Source organism: Corythoichthys intestinalis, chromosome 12 (assembly GCF_030265065.1).
Source record: "Corythoichthys intestinalis isolate RoL2023-P3 chromosome 12, ASM3026506v1, whole genome shotgun sequence".
Lineage (NCBI taxonomy): Eukaryota > Metazoa > Chordata > Actinopteri > Syngnathiformes > Syngnathidae > Corythoichthys > Corythoichthys intestinalis.
Window position 1 is genome coordinate 6,817,042 of NC_080406.1, and position 13,632 is coordinate 6,830,673.

Sequence of the window (13,632 nt, forward strand, 5' to 3'; positions counted from 1 at the left end):
GAGTGGTCTAAAGACAAATGTTTATTTATTTTTTTTTTTTGCATTCCCGGGTAGTTAAGAGATGATTGACAAAATGAAATGAAGACAATTTCAAAATCTTTTTTTAGTATTTTTTTAAAACAAAGGTTTGAATTAAACGGTGTAGGCTGAACCAATAAAAGTGTAAGTCAATAAAGATTTATTTTGCATTGATAATTAAGATGTCCCGTTCCCAGCAAAAGGTGTGCATGCAGGTTATGCCATATCGTTTAGAGATGTCCGATCACGTCATTTTCAAAGTATCGGAATCGGCAAAAAAATATCGGACATGCCTTTTTTTAATATATATATATATTTTTTAATTCAATCGTTTTCTAATTGTATTCAACGTAACAGACATAATATGTTACACTCTTCCAGAGTCTTTAGTTTTGGCTTAAGGTAGTGTGATCATTTTTTTTTTTTTTGAATGTATCACGTTAAAATATTTAACGCAATTAATGCATGCACTGCACGACCCACTCACGCATTGTCATGCTCAATCTGTAATGGCGCCGTTTTACCTATATAGAGAGATAAAAGGCAGCATAAAATGAGTAGAGTGAAATTTGGAAGCCTTTGGAGCCTTTTTTTAATTGGCTAAAGCCTTACAATCCCTCTCCCTACGATTAGAAATATCGTGGGAAGCAATGTGGGGAAGCAAGGTAGTAATTGATCTTTTTCGTAATACCCTATGTTATTTCCCAACACAGAGAAGATATATCAATTGGACGCACTACGCAGTCATGGTTCCACTTCCCATCATGCATTTGGGCATGGCTACAGTATCATTTACTGAAAGCTCAACAAATACACTAGATGGCAATATTTAGTCACATTATACAAAGTCACATTTGTCATTTAAGAATTACAAGTCTTTCTATCCGTGGATCCCTCTCACAGAAAGAATGTTAATAATGTAAATGCCATCTTGAGGATTTATTGTCATTATAAACAAATACAGTACTTATGTACTGTATGTTGAATGCATATATTCGTCCGGGTTTTATTCATTTTTTTCTTAATGCATTGCCAAAATGTATATGATCGGGAAAAATTATCGGGAATGATTGGAATTGAATCGGGAGCAAAAAAAAGCAATCGGATCGGGAAATATCGGGATCGGCAGATACTCAACCTAAAACGATCGGATCGGGAGCAAAAAAAATGTAATGTAAAGACTAGGGCTGTCAAAATTATCTCGTTAACGGGCGTTAATTATTTTTCTAAATTAATCACGTTAAAATAATTGACGCAATTAACGCGTGCACTGAATGAGCCGCTCTCGCATTGCCTCAAACAGATTTCAATGAGGCCGTTTATGGACATTAAGAGTGAAGAGAATGCCACTGGCCGCTTGGGGGCAGCGCAGCGCCGTTCCATACTAATGTTGTTCCTTCTAATAGTGGGAAAATTAGTAGTTGTGAGACGTTTATGCTGATGCTTTGTGCTCCACACATATTTCGGTAAGTTTGCTTTCTTTTAGTGGCAATTATGTGTCTCTTGTTGTATTTTGGGTAAGATATGCACAGAGATATATCTTTTATAAAGGCGAGTGGACACAGGCGTTCTTTGGGCTGCTCCGTTTATTGGCATACGCTTCTGCAACTCCTTCACAACAAACAGAAGTATCATTTAGTGAAAGCACAACAAAAATAATATTGCTATCTCTCAAAAAAATAATGTTCACAAAAAGAAAAGCACTTCAGTCTGTAGTAATGAGGCCCTATTCTCACAACAATGCAAAGTAAACTGGCATTACTCAGAGTTTGGTCACTCAATTCTTATTATTATTTTAATTCTTCTTATTATTATATTAACTCTACTTTTGATTGAAAATTGTACAAATTTTATTAAAACGAAAATATGAAGAGGGGTTTTAATATAAAATTACTATAACTTGTAACTATAACATTTGTCTTTTATGAACTACAGGTCTTACTATCCATGGATCACTTAAACAGAAAGAATGTCAATAATGCCATTTGTGGATTTATTGTTATAATAAACAAATACAGCACTTATGTACAGTATGTTGTATGTATATATCCGTCTTGTGTCTTATCTTTCCATTCCAACAATAATTTACAGAAAAATATGGCATACTTTAGAGATGGTTTGAATTGCGATTAATTGCGATTAATTAATTTTTAAGCTGTAATTAACTCGATTAAAAATTTTAATCGTTTGACATCCCTAGTAAAGACCAAACCTACGCCCTTGCTTGAAAATGACACGATCGTGCCATCCCTAAAAAAAAAAAGCATATGCGCTTTTCCACTATAGTTCAAGATAGGAACAGTCAAGGATCCCATTTAAAACAAGGCGGAGTATCTTATGTAACACGATGTTATGAACTACCTCCCTAACGACAGATACAGTCAGCAAGCGGGCCAGGTCAGGTTGATTACTCCCAGCGCTCGTCCATCATCGAAGCACGCTGTTATTATTACTATTGTCATTATGATATTTAATGGGCTCTTTTACCGTGATGAAAGGCGGCCTTCCTTTGCTTCCTCAGGGGAAACGCCCCCGCCGGCGCACGCCCTCGGTTTCCTGTCTCGTGCAATGACATGTGGGATAATCGACCGTTTTACGAAGGCGGGGACGCCGCGCTACGCGTACACGCACGTGCGAGCCGACATGTGTGCTCCACACACACTTAATACACGCGTCGTGTCCTTGAGGCCTACCAGAAAGTCTTGGCCGGCTACTATTAAAAAGGGGGATGCAACACAAACATAAACTGCCCAGAAACACATGTAAGGAAAAAAGTGAACCGACTGCTTGTAAACAATGATATATTGTACGGTTCACGTCAAAAGAAAGCACACGATGTAATGCTCCGACAAGGCACGTTTGTGCTACATTTGACCTTGGTGTGTCTCTTTGGCACCACCGGAGAATATATTTATAGGCTGCATGATGAGAGACAATGTTTCCATGGAATATAATGGTAGCCCTTAACGATTTTGGACTCCTAAAAGCTGACTCAGTGTGCGTGTGTTTATTCGGTACCGTCATGAGCCAAATGTGGAAGCCAAAGCACGATGTGGGGATCAGACTCTTCTTGAGGAGATCAAAAAGATACTTCCAAATTAGCTCGGCAGTCACGCGTTGGTATCGTCAGTGTTTGGCTAAACGTTTTGTGTGGCATTTGCTTGACCTGCGTTTCCTTCTTTAACAGACAGCACACATTCAAATAAACCATCTAACAGATTGTCACTGTATTCAAAGTAAACAGGTAAGTAAAAAAACAAAAACAAAAAAAGCAGTACTTGCATCTCTTGGCTAATCCGCAGTAGCCTAACTTTAAGGCCTTGGAGCAGGCACAAAAAGTGATCTATTAAGTGCATCATGTCCTCGTGAGGAGCCCAATATTTGATATTTCAAGATTACAAGCACAACCAAATTAGAGTACATTAATCCCGTTTTTTTTTGCAGTTAATGGGGAGTAGAGGCAGAGCCTATTTGCATATGACGGAAAACAGACAAGACTGAGGGGCTGTTTACATGGTGACTCTCCAAGAATACGAAAAATTTCAAATTTGCGTCTCCATTTGAACAATGTCGCAATTCCGCATGAAAACGATGTAGCATTCATGCCAGGCCCTAGGCGGCAGTGCAGATTTACAGGGCGACAGAGAATGATGCACTTTGACCTCACCTCAGCCCGGAAAAAAATATGCCCGCCCACTCGAAGCAATGTCATTTTTCCTTTGTTCAAAAAGGCACAAAAATTGAAACGTTCAACATATTTGATTTAAAAATATTATTAAAACAGTAAATTAAAGCCGACATTCCGCCATATTTGGTGTTTTTAAATAGAGATGTCCCGATCGAAGTATCGGAATTGGCAAAAAAAATATCGGAAATGCCTTTTTTTAATATATATATATTTTTAATTAAATCGTTTTCTATTTGTATTTAACGTTACAGACATAATATGTTACACTCATCCAGAGTCTTTAGGCTTAAGGTAGGGTTGTTAAATTTATCCCGATAACGGCAGTAATTAATTTTTAAAAAAATGTATCACGTTGAAATATTTATCGCAATTAATGCATGCGCTGCACGACCCACTCACACATTGTCGCGCTCAACCTGTAATGGCGCCGTTTTACCTATATAGACCCTACCCACCTACGTCACAAAACCACGTGCTCGCTGTATGGTTCCGCCCACTTGTCCGTCATTTTGACTCTGTATTAGCATTGTTTTCAATTGATGGCGGAATTTAAAATGCATTTCATGGAAGACTCGGTGCTTTCTGATGCCGCAAACTCACTGGATCTGTTGCATAAAAGGCGTTATGAGGAAAAGCTTCATTCTATACAGTCGCCAGATCCATATTTGATGCCCAAATCGATGTTTTTCGACCCACTGTCTTCGCCCTGTCTGCCTGACATCTGCTACGCAGATATTTACAATTATCTTGTCCACACTAAATCAGCCTATTCTCACGAAAATATGAAAAACTTCAAGAGCTTGGAGGCTTATAAATACTTCGTTGCTGGTTGGGTGAAACAGGTCCTCGTCCACGAAAATTCGGCAGGAATCTATCTTGTGCTTGGAAAGGTGAGTTACGAAATTTTCAATTCAAAATCTTTTGTTATTGCTAACATCCACTGTCAAGTCAAATGTATTTCATGTCGTTTGTCAATGGAGTTAAGGCTTTTAATGTTTATATGGTTTAGCGATAGCACTCTCACTACATACATACGTGTATGTGGTCGGCGATTAGCCTAGCAATGATCTTAATTGTGGTTATTTGTCAGCCCCGTAGACGAGGCCAGTTTCTTTCACTTGGTACCAGCTAAATATTATTCCAAAAAAAACGATGGTGGAAGAAAGGGAAGTCACAAACATCTTGAATTTGAAGCTATGTCGTACTACGTCGTATGTTGTCGGCGATTAGCCTAGCAATGATCTTAATTGTGGTTATTTGTCAGCCCCGTAGACGAGGCCAGTTTCTTTCACTTGGTACCAGCTAAATATTATTCCAAAAAAAACGATGGTGGAAGAAAGGGAAGTCACAAACATCTTGAATTTGAAACTACGTCGTACTACGTCGTATGTTGTCGGCGATTAGCCTCGCAATGATCTTAATTGTGGTTATTTGTCAGCCCAAAACCCTCTAAGTATATCTTAAATGCATCTTACCGGATATAAAATGACTACTACATAGTCTGTGGTGATTTTTTGGTGCCCAGTTTTCACGTCGAATTGCAGCCGTCCATTTCGCTCTCTTTGGATCCCTCGGAATACGGTAAAACTTCAAGTCTCTCCTTCCATCTTCTCTGTTAGTGCAACCAACAGCCACACACGCCTTCACCATTTTGATTATTAATGTTAAGGAGCAGAAAAACACGCCGTAAATAGGAGAAATGTACGTAGCCGTAACAGGTTAACACTATGTTTTGACGGACAAGTGGGTGGTACCATTCAGGATAGCGGAGTTGTGACGTCACGTGGGTAGGGTCTATAGAGAGGTAAAAGTCAGCGTAAAATGAGTAGAGTGAATTTTGGCAGCCTTTGGAGCCTTTTTTTAATTGGCTAAAGCCTTACAATCCCTCTCCCTACGATTAGAAATATCATGGGAAGCAATGTGGGGAAGCAAGGTAGTAATTGATCTTTTTCTTAAAACCCTATGTTATTTCCCAACGCAGAGAAGATATATCGATTGGTAGCACTACGCACAGTCATGATTGCACTTCCCATCATGCATTTGGGCATGGCTACAATATCATTTACTGAAAGCTCAACAAATACACTAGATGGCAATATTTAGTCACAATATACAAAGTCACATTTATCCTTTATGAATTACAAGTCTTTCTATCCGTGGATCCCTCTCACAGAAAAAATGTTAATAATGTAAATGCCATCTTGACGATTTATTGTCATAATAAACAAATACAGTACTTATGTACTGTATGTTGAATGTATATATTCGTCCGAGTTTTATTCATTTTTTTCTTAATGCATTGCCAAAATGTATATGATCGGGAAAAATTATTGGGAATGATTGGAATTGAATCGGGAGCAAAAAAAAAGCAATCGGATCGGGAAATATCGGGAGCGGCAGATACTCAAACTAAAACGATCGGGATCGGATCGGGAGCAAAAAAACATGATCGGAACAACCCTATTTTTAATGTTTAGTAGCACTGCTGCGCATGCCCAATGTGACGTGTACGAGTGCTGACTTTAACGGCAGCCTTTGATATGCATGCCGAGGAAGCCCCCCTTAAACCCCCCCACAATCGGATTCTTCCACTTTGGAGGCAGGATTCAGAATTTTTCATCTTCGCCTTCCGTCTTCGCTGACACCATATGTACGCGAGGCGAGTCCGCTACTCAGTCATTGCGTCTTTGTGTCGCAGAGTCGCCATGTAAACTGCCCCTGAAAAAGCGGTTTCTGCTCTTGCACTCCTCTTTAGAATAAACCGCTGTATTTTAAGCCAAAAGAACTGTTGTGTTTGATAGAACAATATGTCTATATGCTGCCATAGCAGATGCATGGCTCATTAAGCCCCCGAACTATTTTAAATTTGTCCGTTTTACCCTGGAAACCCCTGTTTACAGACGTCGCGCAACTGGTTTCAACCCAGCCATTAAACGAAGGTAATTGATTAGGGTCCGAGTACCAACCGGTGCGAAGGCCCTATTGTTCTGAAAAGTATTCTATTCTCATGGCAAATGAAAATGGCCTATTTGGAGGTCTTAACATGGTCAAAAACTTTGCGAAAATTTCGATAGTTGGCAATGTTGTAAAAAAATGTCACAAAATAGCTCAGTGGCACCCCTGGAATTTTAAGAAAAGGCCTCTACATTTAGGTTTTTTCAACGTAGAGCGATGAAATTTGGGGAGATGATGCCTTGTGCAAAAATGCTTCAAAAAAATCTCTTGCACCCATATTCCAAACCCAACAGGAAATCGGGTATTTTGCATTGAATGTTGAAAAAACGGCTGTCAAATGATTAAAATTGTTAATCGAGTTAATTACAGCTTAAAAATTTGATCAATCGTAATTAATCGCAATTCAAACTATCTATAAAATATGCCATATTTTTCTGTAAATTATTGTTGGAATGGAAAGATAAGACACAAGACGGATATATACATTCGACATACGGTACATAAATACTGTATTTGTTTATTATAACAATAAATCAACAAGATGGCATTAACATTATTAACATTCTCTTAAAGCGATCCATGGATAGAAAGACTTGAAGTTCTTAAAAGATAAATGTTAGTACAAGTTATAGAAATTTCATATTAAAATCTTAAAAATTTCATTTTATTAAAATTTGTAAAATTTTCAATCAAAAAATAAACTAATAGCGCTCCATTGTTGATGTCAATAATTACACAATCCTCACTCATGGTGCTAACCCATAAAATCAGTTGGACCCAAGCGCCAGCAGAGGGAGCCAAACACCAAAAAACAAGTCACTCATGGTGCTAACCCATAAAATCAGTTGGACCCAAGCGCCAGCAGAGGGAGCCAAACACCAAAAAACAAGTAACAAACATATTACACTGTACTGTCATTTTAGTCTGTTTGAGCGGGGCATGTACGTTAATTGCGTCAAATATTTAACGTGATTAATTAAAAAAAATAATAACCGCCCGTTAACGCGCTAATTTTGTCAGCCCTAGTTGAAAAACATGCCATTTTTGTCGAAAACCAGCGTGCACGTTTCAGACCATTGCGCCAAGGCAGTTAGTTGGATCCTTCTCAAAATTGGTGAGACTCTTCATGAGACATATGAGATGTTATCAAAATGGTGAGTTTTTATTCACGGGCCTGACGTGGGCAGGGTACCAAATTTGGGCGTTATTTGGGGATTAGGGTCAGGGTTAGGGCTTCTTCAGGGCAAATTAAAATGGCCAATTTGAAGTTCTGAACATGCTTAAAAACTCAACAAAATTTGCAAATATCAAAATGGTGAGTTTTCATTCACGGGCCTGACCTGTGCGACGTACCAAAGTTGGACGTTTTTTGGTGTTTAGGGTTAGGGCTTAGGGTTAGGGCTTCTTCATGGGTTATTACTTTTTCATGGCAAATGAAAACTGGCCAATTTGAAGGGCTTACCATTAAAAAAAAGAAAAACACCGAAAAGAAGTTGGGGGAATCAATAAAGAAGCATTGAATGATCCAATTGGATTAAAAAAACTTAAATCCAAATAGATATGTTTACACATGGTAACAGAAAATACACCGGAAATATTTATTTGAAAAACAGGCATTTAGCATACACATATTATGTATTATTTTCTTGCTTTTTTGACATTACATCGAAGAGTAAGCCAAATGTATTTAGCATCCAAAAAAAAATCACCGAAAAGAAATAGGAGAAATCGATACGTTCGTCGAGGGCCCGTTGAGTCCTGCTCGCAGGGCTAGTTATATTTATTATTCAAAATGGCTGTCATTTTTAGCTTAGAATCATTCATTGATATCTAATATTTCGTTTAAAAGAAAAAAAAACAGCTTTAAAAAATTATTCACTCGCATGTTTTAAATTTTTAAACAAATGACGTCCCAATGAAAAAATGGTTTCTGTAAATAAGTCACTACTAATTATCACTTAATTGTATTTTTTTTGTTACTGTCGCATTTTCTCCGATATGTTAGATGATAAATAATCGATCCAAACAAAGAAAAACTGAAAAAAAAAAGTTTAAAAGGGTAAATATATGAAAAAGAAAATCTCGACCACTCCTTGATGTCTGCGATTTCTTCATCGCGACCCTTGTTATATTACCATGTTACACCCATAAAATCCGGCTGTGGCCATTCACAGCTGTGTGACACTCGGTGATACATGCTACATAGAGTTTTTGGATCGAAAAGAGGTAAGTACGCGATAATATCTTTGACAAAATCATGGCGTCTGTAATTATGCTCTCTCATGCTTTCACCTCCAGCTAGGGTTTTGCTGTTTAAAGAATTTTTTTTTTTTTTTACCTGTTCAAATATTTTGTTCCCCAAGAAAATTGAGATTTTAAAATTTCCAATGATGTATCACACATGCATATAGGACAATTTAGACATTTATTAAGAACAGAGTAATTAAAATCTGGCTGGCCAGGAATGTCCCCCACGAGCACTACACAGGTGCCCCTGAAAGTAGATCAGCCCAGACCTATGCGGGCGCAGCCTCACATTACACACAAAGAAGGACCCAAACGGGACTGCTCATAGCTGCCGGCAAAATCGATTACCTAATTCATTGCCAACTTCCGTAACACTTTATTAATAACTATCCGCTTTAATAGTTAATAGATAATAGATAAACTGTTTATAAATGATTTATTGTTGATTTGTGAAGTATTTGTTAACAGTTTGTTAAGCATTTACAGGGTGTTCTTAACCTGAAACAGTTTGCGTAGAAATGTTTCAAGTTTTTGTGTGTGACGTTTGGCATTTCTATCTTTTCAGGTTAAGAAATACCGTTCATTTCAAAAGAAAAGGCATTTTGATAAGGCATTTTGCAGGCAGCGCTCATGTTGCATAATTATGAAAATCTGCCATAGAACTAACAAATATTTGTACTTTTCTTTGTATATTTAACCAATAAAACTTATGACCTTCAACATAAAGTGTATATAGTTTTATTAAGATCCATCAACTAGCATGGGCATTTGGAATGGGGTCAACCATACTGGAACACCCTGTAAATCAGGGGTGTCCAAACTTTTTGCAAAGGGGGCCAGATTTGGTGTGGTAAAAATGTGGGGGGCCGACCTTTGCTGACGTCCTTTACGTAGAACAATATATTTAAGTACATTTTCGCAAGCAATTCTGTGTGTCACATTTGCTTTATTATTTTTTTAAATTAATAATTTCAACAATCTCGCAACTACCCTTTGTGGCGTTCCCTTTCGGCTCTCTGGCTCTTGCGAAATACTGCTGCTGTAAAATTAAACTAGCTTCAAGTTGCTTCCATTTCTCGCTACGTATCGTTCCTGTGATCTTGTCGTACATGTCAGCGTGTCTTATTTGGTAATATCGCCTCACATTGAACTCTTTAAAAACAGCGACTGTCCCTTTGCAAATGAGGCATTTTAGTGAAGAAATAGTCAAATTTCCACCTATCCTTGAAGCGTCTGCCGTCCCAGTCAACTTTCTTTTTTTTTGTTGATTGTCGCCATTTTAGAAAATTGGGAGAAAAGGGTCACACGGAATAATGTTGCTTAGAGTGCTGCTGCCTTTTAGTGGGTAAATGAGGAGCAGCATTTAGTGTGTAAGCTACTTCATATACTGGTAGCAGTACTGCTGACCAATTTATTAAGTCTGTGTGCGGGCCAGACGTTATTGATTTTATGACAGAGGCTGGGGGCCGGATGAAATTTGACCACGGGCCGCATTTGACCCCCGGGCCGGACTTCGGACATGTCTGCTGTAAATACTTAACAAACACTTCATAAATCAACAATAAATCATTTATCAACAGTTTACTAATGATCTATTAACTAGTAAAACGGATAGTTATTATAAAGTGTTACCCCAACTTCTTTATTAATCGGTTTAATCTATCAGTTGTTGCAGCATTATTGTGGAGAATCATTAAAATTAGTACACCTTTTTGTGTTTTAAGACATGGCAGTAGAGATGTCCCGATCGATCGGGTCCGATCACAAAACCTTTTTGTGTTTTAAGACATGGGGTCCGATCACGTCATTTTCAAAGTATCGGAATCAGCAAAAAAATATCGGCCATCCCTTTTTTAATTTTTAAAAAAAATTAAATCGTTTTCTAATTGTATCTAACGTTACAGACATAATATGTTTCACTCTTCCAAAGTCTTTAGTTTAGGCTTAAGGTAGGGTTATCAAATTTATCCTAATAACGGCGGTACTTAATTTTTTAAAAAATGTATCACGTTAAAATATTTAACACAATTAGTGTATGCGCTGCACGACCCACTCACGCATTGTCGCGCTCAATCTGTAATGGCGCCGTTTTATCTATATAGAGAGATAAAAGGCAGCGTAAAATGAGTAGAGTGAATTTTGGCAGCCTTTGGAGCCTTTTTTTAATTGGCTAAAACCTTACAATCCCTCTCCCTACGATTAGAAATATCATGGGAAGCAATGTGGGGAAGCAAGGTAGCAATTGATCTTTATCTTAAGACCATATATTATTTGCCAATGCAGAGAAGATATATTAATTGGTAGCACTACGCACAGTCATGGTTCCACTTCCCATCATGCATTTGGACATGACTACAGTATCATTTACTGAAAGCTCAACAAATACACTAGATGGCAATATTTAGTCACAATATACAAAGTCACAAGTCTTTCTATCCGTGGATCCCTCTCACAGAAAGAATGTTAATAATGTAAATGCCATCATGAGGATTTATTGTCATAAACAACATATGCAGTACTTATGTACTGTATGTTGAATGTATATATTCGTCCGAGTTTATTCATTTTTTTCTTAATGCATTGCCAAAATGTATATGATCGGGAAAAATTATCAGGAATGATTGGAATTGAATCGGGAGCACAAAAAAAAAAGCAATCGGATCGGGAAATATCGGGATTGGCAGATACTCAAACTAAAATGATCGGGATCTGATCGGGAGCAAAAAAACTTGATCGGAACAACCCTACATGGCAGTGATGTTATCTTATGTTTATAGTAGTAGAGTCTTACAAGGACTACATCCCTGACTTTTTTTGCAATCAAACAATAAGAAATATTTGGAAAATCAAATCAAATTTCAAAATATCAGATTAGAAATGACTTATTCAATAAGTGAGATTAGTCTTAATGTTTCGGCAAATCCTTTGGTTTTGGGTTTGGCACATTGACAACACTCTCTTTGGACAGATGAGCAAAGATACATTAGTAAAAATAGATAATTCTTTGGACCAATTACAGAAAGGGATGTTGGATGACTGCCCGCAGCAAACTAATATGAAACAGCGCAATACTTGGAAACCATAGCTGCACCCAGGGCTGGTTGTAGGCAGGCATGTATGAAGGGGCAGTCAGAAATGTGTAGGGGGCACACATCATGCTCCAGCAAACCCCCATATTTTCGACAGGGGAAACAGAAGCAGGTTTCTCGTACAACAGAATTCTCTCGCCATGGTTGTGTGCGGTAACAGGCAGGATTGAAGGATCTTAATGTTGCACCAAATGCACACTTTGGGTACCTTCCCAGTTAGTATCTTTTCTCGTATTTACTGTTTGACTGGTTGTAGTACTTTAATATAATCAATCAGGGATTAGCATTTTTTCTCCTATTGACTGTTTGTATTACTTTAGCACACCCAAATTAAAATAAATCGCATTTATATCCTGGTTTATGAAAAAACAAGCAGAATATATTTGATATTATGAACAGTTGCACTTGGAATGATTAGAATTTGCAGCGCCAAGACAACGTGCAAATAAGGACAACTTCTGCACGTGCGTCGTGCAGCTGGCTGAGCAAGATTAACACTGACTACCAGGCGATAGGCAAGACATCTACTAGCCCACGTCTGCAACACCAAATCCCGCAATCAGCTCTTCAGGACAGTCCAGAACAAATGGCGAGACGTCCTGCACTACCACAACACCCGATAACAAAAGTTTGTTAGCTCAGCGCCTCGCATACGGTAAGCCGCGCCGAACCTCCCACCTCAATTAACCGTGACCCAGCAATGGTGACACACAAACTTGACTGCCAAAATCTGCAACAGAAGAAGACCCAAACACACCCCTCTTCCTGCCCATGGCCCACCCCGCGAGAGCCTTCAAAAGAGTTCAAAAAAGTTTCACTACTCATTGTCATTTTTCTTGGGACCCTTTTGTTGACTTGTGATACGGTGACCCTGGAACGAGTCTGCCTCCTTGCCTGGGTCTGTTGCTGTTTTGCCTTGCAGTTTGCTCACTATCGACCTGAATAAATTGTGAATTTGTGTTTCGAAGCCTTTTTCCAGCTTTCAAAATGGAGTCAGTACAAGTGGTTAAGACTAAGGTGAACGCGTGGAGTTTGGCCTTTTGGCAGTGTTGTCAGGATTTCGCCGGCCTGGGTCGTTGAAGCTGCTCCAGCGCAGGTCCGGCGGTTCGGCTGGCGTGATTCCGGGCAATCTGGCTAAAAGGTCAGATTCCTTCAACTGGAAAATAAGTAAGATGGCTTTGTAAAAACTGTTGTGATTTAACGAAACAAAGCAGTGCAGAACTACACTCTGTGGCCACGCTGAAACCTGACACCACATTGTCTGGCGACGTATACTGGGGGCTGTGCACGTTTTACTGAGCGCGTGTGCTGACCATCCTTTGAATACAAACACAGCCGAGTCTTCGCGTCCCCTTTTTGGCAGATTTTTTTCCACCACTTCAGATTAATCTGACAACTTGTAATGTATTGTTTTATAAATATATTAAAATGTGCTTTCTCAACATCTAAAATTTTGGTTTGAGGGGGCAAGACATTAGTGCTCCCTCTTGCCCCTGCGAAGAGCCGCCATCGGCTCCGAATAATGAGTTCGGGTTGAGATTGACCTTACGAGCATCTTTCCGTAACCACTCATGCCATTTTCAAATGCATTTTTCGTACAAATTCAAAAGTAGACGATTGCATTGGTAATTTAGA